The sequence below is a fragment of the Triticum aestivum genome, chromosome 6B (assembly GCF_018294505.1).
Source record: "Triticum aestivum cultivar Chinese Spring chromosome 6B, IWGSC CS RefSeq v2.1, whole genome shotgun sequence".
Classification (NCBI taxonomy): Eukaryota; Viridiplantae; Streptophyta; class Magnoliopsida; order Poales; family Poaceae; genus Triticum; species Triticum aestivum.
The window spans coordinates 694,000,850-694,013,126 of record NC_057810.1 but is presented as its reverse complement, the minus strand read 5'-3'; the positions used below and the strand labels follow the sequence as shown (position 1 = coordinate 694,013,126).

The following is a 12,277-nucleotide window of genomic DNA, read 5'->3' as shown; positions in this document are numbered from 1 at the left end:
CTCTCGAGCTTTCCCTATGGCGGGATCCACATCAATGATGAGGTAAACTGCGCTACTGCTCTGGCCATCGCTTGATGGCGGTGACGATTCGACTCCTCCTCTTCTCCGACATGTTCAGCGCCTCATTCACGGCTGCTTTGATGATGTCTGTGAGTTCATTCACCCCCTTCTCTCTACTAGTTCTAGCTAGATCTGTGAGCATGTAGCAGTGTTAGATCTGTGACCATGTTGTAGCATTATACACCGCTAATCTATGTGAGTGTAACGCGAGTATGTGTGCTAGTTTGTTGAACTCCCTACTATGATTTGAGTTGTTGTGTTGAACTAGGTCATCTGTCTATGCATGTGGTAGTGCTTGTTTGATCTGTCCATATGTAGTGTTCGTTCATATTGTTAGTGTTTAATTTAGTGATAGTTCGTATTGTCCATGTGTAGTGTGTTGTGGTCTTCATGATGCTTACACTTGTAAGACATGAGGACGCAAGAGTTTAGTTAGGCCCTAGTCCTGTCCTAGAGCCTGTTCCTGGCGTCCTACGTCGAGGAGTCCCAGCCTCCCATCCGCCAGATGCCTCCTGGTTCAAATGTTTTTGAGGTGTCGGATACGGTTCCTCAATTTGTGGCTTCAACATTTGTGTTGGCTCAGCCCAATGTTGCAGCTCATGCTGCTGCTCGAAAGGCATCCACAAAGGATAATAAGGACGGCAGGGGCAATCCCATGAAGTGGCAGCCATTCCTATCGATGTTCGTGCTTAACAGGCTATGTGGGATCATAGTTAGTGGGGTCAGGACTGACAAGGGCTTCAAGGAGGTGCACTTGAACACTGTTGCAAAGTAGGTGTTCAACTTTTGTGGACATGAGGCCACCTCGACTCAGGTCTACAACCACCGCAAGAAGTGGAGAGCGAGGTGGATCATGGTGTACAAGATCAGAGACCTGAGCGAGGCTTCATGGGATCAGGACATTTGCTCGATCCTTTTGGAGGCAGAGCACTACCAAGGCCACACCGCGGTTAGCTCGCTCACCATGACATTCTAAGTCACCACGTGTTTAAGCCTATGTAGCATGTCATTCTAACTAACCACTATGATGTGTTTCTTTCTTAGACTCACCCCAAGCACGCATAGCTCACCAGTGGAAAAAAAAGCCTAGCTATGGCGTGCCAAAACCAGCCTTGCTGGCGTATACGCCCAACACCACCAATATGGCGCTAGTGAAAATATTTAGTGATGGGGTTGGCAGACATGCCAGTAGTATTTTAGTACTGATGGCGTGTCACCTGGCTAACGCCAGCAATATATCATGTTATATATGGCGTTTATTGTGAACCAACGCCAACAATTTGTATTTTCTAGTAGTAAAAAATATATACCCAGCTATTAGTATATGTGTAGCCATTTAAACTTCTAGTGGTAACTTCAAATCCACAAACATTAGTGATCAACTAGCTAGCTAGCTACAAGCAAAAGTGATCCGCTAGCTAACTACCTACATATATGCACACATTACATGTCTCGACGATGAAGAATGATCTTCATCTCAAGCAACTTGTTCATGTTGCTCTGTCCCTCCTTTCTATAATGGACTATGAGGGTCTTCAGTTCCGCCCTCTCGGCCTTCAGGAGCCGTATCTCCTTCTTCAATTTCTGTTGGTCTTGGTGTCCAGTTTGTCCTTCTGGTCGATGAGCTTCAATTTCTGTTGCAATTTAAGCATGAAAACTCTATTTCATTTCAGTTCTTCTCAGAAAATTGCCGTGCTTATGCAAACACAAATTGACATCTTTATCATTCTCGTGACAACTAAGGCCCAATTCTTTTGGCCGATTCTCGCATAATCTTGAGAATCGACCCTCCACCCAGCTTCTCTCGGAACCTTGAACTCATATTTTTTTACAATCCTAACTAGGATGCCATCAAAATGGGAGAATTGGCCAAAAGAACGGAGCCTAAAGATACCATCAAAATGTTCGTAATTGCCATCCCTCCCAGTGAACGTTCGTTTGCCGGAGAATTAACAGGTGGGAGTACCATTATCTCTACTCCTAATGGAGTAGTTGGTGAATAGTCTCCATGGTTTATTCTCGCTGGTTTTTTTTCTCTCCTCCCACCACCCCCTCCCATCCTGGTCCATCGGTTTATTTTTCTCTCCACACTTTTTTACAACCAGGACTTTCCTAACGTATAACAAATCACGGATCTAACTTCCTTAAATTATTCATATCAATCGATTCCTTTTATTGGTTCAATTTGTCTTAGGAAACAAATAACAAATTTTTAAGAAACAAATAATAGATTTGAATCTAACTTTCCTAACTTATCTAAATCAATCGATTTCTCTCATTAGTGAAATTTGGTTTAGGAAACAAATAACAGACACGCCACAAACTTTCCTCCCAATAAATAGTTTCTTAACATTTGCAAACTTTCCTAATCAGACACGTCACAAACGGGCAGGTAATGATATCATGTTACCAAACAATAAAACCTCATTTGCATAGAAATTAGTTCAAAATCCTAACTTTCCTAAATTTCTACCTTTCCTTGATAACATCCAATATTTCCTATGTTTTCCACCTATTGAAGGGAATCACCCCTCCATCAATATTAACATTTTTTTGGAATCTCCGAGTTATGATTTTTTGCGATTCTTCCCAATTGTGACCTCTCCTTCCGCTCCGGCTCCTTCTCGCATAATCACCTCCACCATAGCCAGCTGATGCCACCCTAGACCTCTTGCCTCTCCACACCTTCTCCGCCACCTCCTCCTCGTACTCCATTGACAATCCCTCCGCCACGTTTGTCCATGGTGGTATCGAGGACATGGCACAACAGCGTACCAGTGGTAGAGCAGCGCATAGCAGCAGAAAGAAGCACACAACAGGCGAGGCAAGCGACGATGGTGGAGGGCAGAGATGCGGCCGGCGTGGCTAAGGGGGTGGCCGGCAGAAGATGGCCGCGAACATGTCTACAGCTTGAAATGATTCACTTTCTAGATTTCTGGATTCAAATGTTGCATTGTAACAAATTTGCTTCCTTAAGGCGTGGGATGCTCCTGTGATGACTTGTTTCGCCTCATATATCGTTCCAATTCCTGAAAGCGCATCCATGAGATGTTGCACATTATGTGGAGCAGAAGGGACATCTGAGGAGCTCAATTCGATTTTACTCTCGCTAAATGCTAGAAGAACTTTTTTTTATTTCAGTGTTCTTCATTGAGTTGTTCGATTGCCAAACGATTTTCATGCTGCTTAGCATTGGTTGAATTTCATACCATAAGTGAATGTGTGTACAACTTTAAAGGATTCCTTCTAGTTTTCTGGTCTAAAATGGGGCAATGTATCAAATCTGCTTCCTTATGGTGTGGGATACTCCAGTGATAACTTACTTCACATCATATATCGTTCAATTCCTGAAAGCACATCTACCAATGCTGCACATTATGTCGAGAAGAAGGGACATCTGAGGAGTTTTGTTCGCTTCTTGGCTTGCTTCATGTTTGCACAACTCTTTCTATTTTTAGTGTTGTTGTTGTTGGAGGATTTGGTTTGATTTTAATGTTTCATGCTGTTTAACACTTGGTTGAATCTGATACCACACACAAACATGTGTGGAGCTTCACATATGAGCAATTTTTGTCGAGATTTCTGGTCTGTCCTTTCGTTTCTTTCTAGGTGTTGTTGCAACTTTGCGTGGAACATCCAAACATTTTAAGAGCAATATGATTTGCCAAACCAAATTATGAATTACAGAAACAATGGATATTTTGAGATTGTTAGTCTGACTGGTTTACAAACTCTTGGCATTGAATCACAGAACTGACACTGTATCTGCTGATGTGATGCTATTCATTTATTTGCTTTGTTGAGTGAAGTATTCACAAGCTTCTTCTGTACACCACTGGCGAAACCAACACTAGTTACAACTCTTTTATGGTCCATTGTACTTCACCGGCTCTGCAGTTCACTATAATCTCACAAGAAGGCCTTTTTTCTTCTCTGCATAGTTAATGACCCAGTTGCTCTTAAGCTCCTCTAAGCAAGTCAGGTGACTGAGACTGATTGGTTGCCTTGATGCTTGAATAACTGAGTAATATTCGAGGGATCAGTATTGAGCATGGTGAGATTGAGACTTTCAAGATTGTCCATCTGTCCTCGATTCCAGTTCTCCACATCCGTTTCAGCATATTTCTGTCTTCTATATTGAGACTCTCATATATCGTTCCAATTCGTGAAAGCGCACCCACGAGATGCTGAACATTATGTGGAGCAGAAGGGACATCTGAGGAGCTCAGTTCGATTTTACTCTCGCTAAATGCTGGAAGAACTTTTTTTATTCCATTGTTCTTCATTGAATTGTTCGATTGCCAAACGATTTTCATGCTAATTTGGCACCATAAGTGAACATGTGTATAACTTCAAAGGATTTCCTTTTAAGTTTCTGGTTTAAAATGCTGCCATGTATCAAATCTGCTTCCTTAAGGCGTGGGATACTCCAATGATGACTTACTTCACATCATATATCGTTCCAATTCCTGAAAGCACATCTACCGATGTTGCACATTATGTCGAGCAGAAGGGACATCTGAGGAGTTTCGTTCGCTTCTTGTCTTGCTTCATGTTTGGACAACCATTTCTATTTTTAGCGTTGTTGTTGTTGGAGGATTTGGTTTGATTTTAACCTTTTCATGCTGTTTAACACTTGGTTGAATCTGATACCACACACAAACATGTTTGGAGCTTCACATATGAGCAATTTTTCTGTCGAAATTTCTGGTTTGGCCTATCGTTTCTTTCTGGGTGTTGTTGCAACTTTGTGTGGAACATCCAAACATTTTAAGAGCAAGGCAAACATGTGTGGAACTTCACATATGAGCAATTTTTCTATCGAGATATCTCGTCTGGCCTTTCGTTTTCTTTCTGGGTGTTGTTGCAATGTGGAATATCCAAACGGGAAAATTTACGAGCAAGGCAAACATGGGTGGAGCTTCACATATGAGCAAACACATGTGTACAAACCAGTGTTCTAGTCGCATCCACTTTGTCTCTGTCAGCAAGCCGAGATGTCTCGTTCATTTGACGAGGGGAGCTGTATGGTGCTCAATCTATTGCCTAAGCCAGGATATATTGGCATCTGAAAGATCCAGTACATGGTGCATCTCTTATTGTAAAGTTATCCTTCAAAAAAGATTCAGTGCATGATTGAGTGCATGGAGTGATCTGGAGCTATGGACAGCTTCTCCCCTGAAGCTTAAAACCTGTAGTTTCTGTTCAGATTTTGTAGGGTGCTGGAATGTTTGGAACTTCGGTTTCGTACCTGTTTTTGCTTTCTCTCCGCGCTGCGATAGGCAGAGGTCGGTGAACAGAATTGGAAGTGGCTGTGATGTGCTCTCCTTTTTGATGAAACGGAACCGGGGTCCAACATTTTTTTCTGGGGAAAAAAATAGTCACATTTCGTTTTGCAGGTTATTTTGTTGGTTCATAATAAGCAAAACCATCCCTTGCCAAAAGAAAAAAAAAACCTAGCTTGCAGCTCGACGGACGGGTTGGTACAGAAGGGGACAGAACAAGGGGAAGAGATAAGATGTTTGTCCAGGACCAGGAATATCACGCAATTGGGTAACTCTACGAGGCTGGAGATGTAGATGTTCCTGCAACCCACCTTGTTATACATCTTGTCCATTTGTTGTCCATCCGGCGGCCCATAATCAACCGGTGCATCCGGTGCACCTATTGATGCGTTGCACATGATACACTCTTCTCGGCACTCCCTTGCCTTCTGTATGCCAAAGGATTTTCTTCTTCTGCTATGATGATAGTATATTATTGTGTTTCTTTATTAATTTTTATTGGACCATTTGGAATGAACCCCGTCACAAGAGTGCTCCTCCAACCGTCTCAACAACATCAAACTCGAACCGAAACTTTGGGTTGCCAGTGGTGCCAACAAACAAGGGAATATAATACCGGGATAGTGATGATCTTTTTGTAATAAGTGGCATATGTCCTCATGTGCATCGTGTAAACCAAAGTCTATTCCCTTAATCGGATGAGGCAAATCTTATGCCTTTGTTTTAAAAAAAAATAGTACTCCCTCTGTTCATTCAGTCTAAAAATATGTCTTATATTAATGAGCAGAGGTAGCATATTATTACTTCCCACAAAAAAATTTATTATTACTACATTTTTTCCGGCAATGTTCCTTTTTTAGGTTTTTTCCAGCGACATTCTGATCTCCTCGTTTGCAGCGTGTACCTATGTTGAGAAAAAAAAATCAAGCGAGCTTGCACCCAAACATAATTAGGCCTGCCGAACACAATTGCCCCCACACAGGGAATCAGGCCCCAAGCAGAATCACGGGCCTGTGGAACACAAGTACCCTCACGGGTAATCAGGCCTGCGAGCTTCCACCCAACAACTGGCTAATGAAGCACAGACCCCTTAAAAAAAGGCTAATGAATCACAGCGCTATGGTTTGGTTTAGTACCACCTCGCCAGCCGAACAAGGGAGGTTGTGAGAGCAGGAGTATATAATTAGCACCAGGGCAACGTTACAACATACTTACCTGGACGGGGTCGACGGCCGATCAAGAAGGGTCGTGGCCTAGATCAATGGCTCACATTGCACCTTGGTGAGCGCGTTGGCCTACCATCTCCCCAAGTGGGAGAGTGGACGTCGTAATTTGTGGTAGAGGGGGTACGCGTTCGCGCGGCCCCTACCAATCTATAAAATTAAAAATTTGGCTTTTATTGACTTGCGTTGCGTTGCATATACAAAACTAAAAATTTTGCATCTTGCTGCTCAGTGTTACATATAACAATAAATTTTCAAGTGCAAACATCCTCTGAATTGTGATGACATCTTCAAAGTGATGGCATATTTATTCAAAATAATGCTGGAGACTTGTTTTTCTCAGGCCCTGCCCTTCGCTTCTGCACATTTTTTAGTACTGTACCAAATTTAGTGCGTACAGTTTGACTGCTAGTTTGAACTAACTAGATAAAGGAATACTAACGAATGCACCAATTGTGCACATAGTTCGACCTTGTCGCTGTAAGAGATACATCGTGGGAATTGAATTTCATACGCTCACTCACATGTGCAGAGTGTTTACCTCCAAGAACAAGGCATTGGAATTTTCAACACTCGTCATGCAATTATAGCCTGAATAATTCAGAAGCTGAAAGGAAACACCGCGGCCACCTCCGTTCCGGGTGAGACTGGATGTTTGTTGGCATCAAATATTTCTACAGCTTGCATGGTTGAGCAAGAAATTGGTTATTCCTAAATTTGCGATTACAGATCGATACAATTGATTCACATATACCGAAACTTGAGGCTCAAATTCAACGCTTGAGAATAAGTTTGCATCTGCATCCAAACTGAATTGTTGTGTAACCATTCAGTCTATCATGGAGACATAACTTTAGGTTAGTATACCATTTTTTTACACCAACGAGTTCCCTGCATATATTTGAGAATGGCTAATATGACATGGTCATCTCTGTTTCACAGGCTAAGCTAAATCCAGATTAGGGGCACCTGTTTCCAGGAAGAGAATACTATAACAAATACGAGTAAGCCCTGGCCAAGGACAACAAATAGATCGGAGAGCATACATAGCTACTTAATTATGCACAAAGAAACTTCAGAAGATTCTATATAATTCAATCAAAGAATCTGATCATAAAGTGACAATTTATCATATCCCAACAAACACACAACAATTACATAATATTGATCCAGATCATGTGAGGTGCTACTTCTTAAGCTTGCGTTGGTTTTTCTCTTGAAGAGGAAAGAGTGATGCGGCAAAGTAAAGATAAGTATTTTCCACAGTTAGAGAACCAAGGTATCAATCCAGTAGAAGGTACAGGCAAGTCTCCAATCTATGCACACACACAAACAATCAAACAGTTGCACCCAACGCGATAAAGGGGTTGTGAAACCCTTCATGATCAATTGCAAGGATGAGATCTGGTAGAGATAGATATAAACGATTTCTAAAACGTAAAACGAAATAAAAACAAATAAGTTGTAGCAATGTATTTTTGGGTTTTTTGGTTTATATATCTGAAAAATATATGATGGAAAATAGACCCGGGGGCCATAGGTTTCACTAGAGGCTTCTCTCTTGAAAGAAAATTACACAGTGGATGAACAAAATAATGTCGAGCAATTGATACAAAAGCGCAAAGTTATGACGATATCCAAGGCAATAATTATGAATATAGGCATCACGTCCGTGTTAAGTAGATCGATTCCTGCCTGCATCTACTACTATTACTCCACACATCAACCGCTATCTAACATGCATCTAGAGTATAAAGTTCATAAGAACAGAGTAACACCTTAAGTAAGATGACATGATGTAGAGGGATAAACTCAAGCAATATGATGAAAACCCCATCTTTTTATTCTTGATGGCAACAATACAATACATGCCTCGCTACCCCTACTATCTCACTGTGTGAGGACACCGCAAGATTGAACCCAAAACTAAGCACCTCTTCCATTGCAAGAAATACCAATTTAGTTGGTCAAACCAAACAGATAATTCGAAGAAAAATACAAAGATATAAAATCATGCATATAAGAATTCAGAGGAGATTCAAATAATATTCATAAATAATCTGATCATAAATCTACAATTCATCGGATCTCGACAAACACACCGCAAAAAAGTATTACATCGGATAGAACTCCAAGAACATCGAGGAGAACATTGTGTTGAAAATCAAAGAGAGAGAAAAATCCATCTCGCTACTAGTTATGGACCCGTAGGTCTATGGTAAACTACTCACGCATCATCAGAGGGGCGATAGTGTTGATGTAGATGCCCTCCGTGATCGAATCCCCCTCCGGCAGATTGCCGGAAAAGGCTCCAAGATGGGATCTCACAGGAATAGAGACTTGCGACTGCGGAAAAGTATTTTGGTGGACGCTTATGTTGGTTCGGGAATATTTGGGAATTTATAGGCCAAAGATTAGGGTTAGAGGACCTCCAGGGGGCGCGCCCCTACGGCTTGTCGTTGTTGGGGAACGTAGCAGAAATTCAAAATTTTCCTACGAGTCACCAAGATCTATCTATGGAGAGACTAGCAACGAGGGGAAGGAGAGTGCATCTACATACCCTTGTAGATCGCTAAGCGGAAGCATTCAAGAGAACGGGGTTGAAGGAGTCATACTCGTCGTGATTCAAATCACCGGAGATCCTAGTGCCGAACGGATGGCACCTCCGCGTTCAACACACATACAGCCCGGTGACGTCTCCCATGCCTTGATCTAGCAAGGAGAGAGGAAGAGGTTGAGGAAGACTCCATCCAGCAGCAGCACAACGGCGTGGTGGTGGTGGAGGAGCGTGGCAATCCTGCAGGGCTTCGCCAAGCACCGCGGGAAAGGAGAAGGGAGAGAGGTAGGGCTGCGCCAGGGAAAGGTCAAAACTCCTCTATTGGCAGCCCCCAAACCCTCAAGTATATATAGGGGGAGAGGGAGGGCTGCGCCCCCACCTAGGGTTCCAGCCCTAGGGGCGGCGGCCAACCCAAACCCATCTAGGGTGCGGCCAAGGGGGGGAAGAGGGGAAACTTGCCCCCCAAGTTAGGTGGGTGCGCCCCCTCCCCCAAACCCTAGGCGCCTTGGGCCCTTGTGGGGGGGGCACACCAGCCCACCTGGGGCTGGTCCCCTCCCACACTAGGCCCATGCAGCCCTCCGGGGATGGTGGCCCCACTTGGTGGACCCCCGGGACCCTCCCGGTGGTCCCGGTACGTTACCGATAAAACCCGAAACTTTTCCGGTGACCAAAACAGGACTTCCCATATATAAATCTTTACCCCCAGACCATTCCGGAACTCCTTGTGACGTCCGGGATCTCATCCGGGACTCTGAACAACATTCGGTAACCACATACTAACTTCCTTTATAACCCTAGCGTCATCGAACCTTAAGTGTGTAGACCCTACGGGTTCGGGAACCATGCACACATGACCGAGACGTTCTCCGGTCAATAACCAATAGCGGGATCTAGATACCCATTTTGGCTCCCACATGTTCCACGATGATCTCATTGGATGAACCACGATGTCAAGGACTCAATCGATCCCGTATACAATTCCCTTTGTCTAGCGGTATAGTACTTGCCCGAGATTCGATCATAGGTATACTGATACCTTGTTCAATCTCGTTACCGGCAAGTCTCTTTACTCGTCCCGTAACACATCATCCCGTGATCAACCCCTTGGTCACATTGTGCACATTATGATGATGTCCTACCGAGTGGGCCTAGAGATACCTCTTCGTTTACACGGAGTGACAAATCCCAGTCTCGATTCGTGCTAACCCGACAGACACTTTCAGAGATACCTGTAGTGCACCTTTATAGCCACCCAGTTACGTTGTGACGTTTGTTACACCCAAAGCATTCCTACGGTATCCTGGAGTTGCACAATCTCATGGTCTAAGGAAATGATACTTGACATTAGAAAAGCTTTAGCATATGAACTACGATCTTTGTGCTAGGCTTAGGATTGGGTCTTGTCCATCACATCATTCTCCTAATGATGTGATCCCGTTATCAACGACATCCAATGTCCATGGTCAGGAAACCGTAAGCATCTATTGATCAACGAGCTAGTTAATTAGAGGCTTACTAGGGACATGGTGTTGTCTATGTATCCACACATGTATCTGAGTTTCCTATCAATACAATTATAGCATGGATAATAAACGATTATCATGAACAAGGAAATATAATAATAGCTAATTTATTATTGCCTCTAGGGCATATTTCCAACAGTCTCCCACTTGCACTAGAGTCAATAATCTAGTTCACATCGCCATGTGATTAACACTCGCATGTCACATTGCCATGTGACCAACATCCAAAGAGTTTACTAGTGTCATTAAACTAGTTCACATCATCATGTGATTAAAACTCAATGAGTTCTGGGGTTTGATCATGTTTTGCTTGTAAGAGAGGTTTTAGTCAACGGGTCTGCAACATTCAGATCCGTATGTACTTCGCAAATCTCTAGGTCATATTGTAAATGTTGCTTCCACGCTCCACTTGGAGCTATTCCAAATGGTTGCTCCACTATACGTATCCGGTTTGCTACTCAGAGTCATTCGGATAGGTGTTAAAGCTGGCATCGACGTAACCCTTTACGCCGAACTCTTTATCACCTCCATAATCGAGAAACATGTCCTTATTTACTCCAAGGACAATTTTGACCGCTGTCCAATGATCCATTCCCGGATCATTCTTGTACCCCTTGACTGGCTCATGGCAAGGCACACTTCCGGTGGGGTACACAGCATAGCATACTATAGAGCCTACGTCTGAAGCATAGGGGACGACCTTCGTCCTTTCTCTCTCTTCTGCCGGGGTCGAGCTTTAACTCTTAACTTCATACCTTACAACTCAGGCAAGAACTCCTTCTTTGACTAATCCATCTTGAACACCTTCAAGATCATGTCAAGGTATGTGCTCATTTGAAAGTACCATTAAGCGTTTTTGATCTATCCTCATAGATCTTGATGCTCAATGTTCAAGTAGCTTAATCCAGGTTTTCTATTGAAAAACACTTTTCAAATAACCCTATATGCTTTCCAGAAATTCTACATCATTTCTGATCAACAATATGTCAACAACATATACTCATCAGAAATTCTATAGTGCTCCCACTCACTTCTTTGGAAGTACAAGTTTCTCATAAACTTTGTATAAACCCAAAATCTTTGATCATCTCATCAAAGCGTACATTCCAACTCCAAGATGCTTACTCCAGTCCTTAGAAGGATCGCTGGAGCCAGCATACCTTTTAGCATCCTTAGGATCGACAAAAACTTTCTGATTATATCACATACAACCTTTCCTTACGAAAACTGGTAAGGAAACTCATTTTTTGACATCCATCTGCCAGTTTTCATAAATGCAGCTAATGATAGCATGATTCCGACGGACTTTAAGCATCGCTACGGATGAGAAAATCTCATCGTAGTCAACTCCTTGAACTTGTGAAAAACTCTTCGCCACAAGTCGAGCCTCATAGATGGTAACATTACCATCCACGTCCGTCTTCTTCTTAAAGATCCATTTATCTCAATGGCTTGCCTGATCATCGGGCAAGTCCACCAAAGTCCATGCTTTGTTCTGATACATGGATCCTATCTCGGATTTCCTGGCTTCTAACCATTTGTTGGAATTCGGGCCCACCATCGCTTCTCCATAGCTGGTAGGTTCATTGTTGTCTAGCAACATGACCTTCAAGACAGGATTACTGTACC

The 12,277-nt window shown here is 43.0% G+C and overlaps 1 non-coding gene across 1 annotated transcript; it reads left to right on the top strand.

The window, feature by feature from the left end:
- Window positions 1–6,552: 6,552 nt before the first annotated feature.
- LOC123140190 (U1 spliceosomal RNA) lies at window positions 6,553–6,714 on the top strand. Its single transcript, XR_006469843.1, has one exon. It is a non-coding gene; the product is annotated as a U1 spliceosomal RNA (small nuclear RNA).
- The last annotated feature ends 5,563 nt before the right edge of the window (window positions 6,715–12,277 follow it).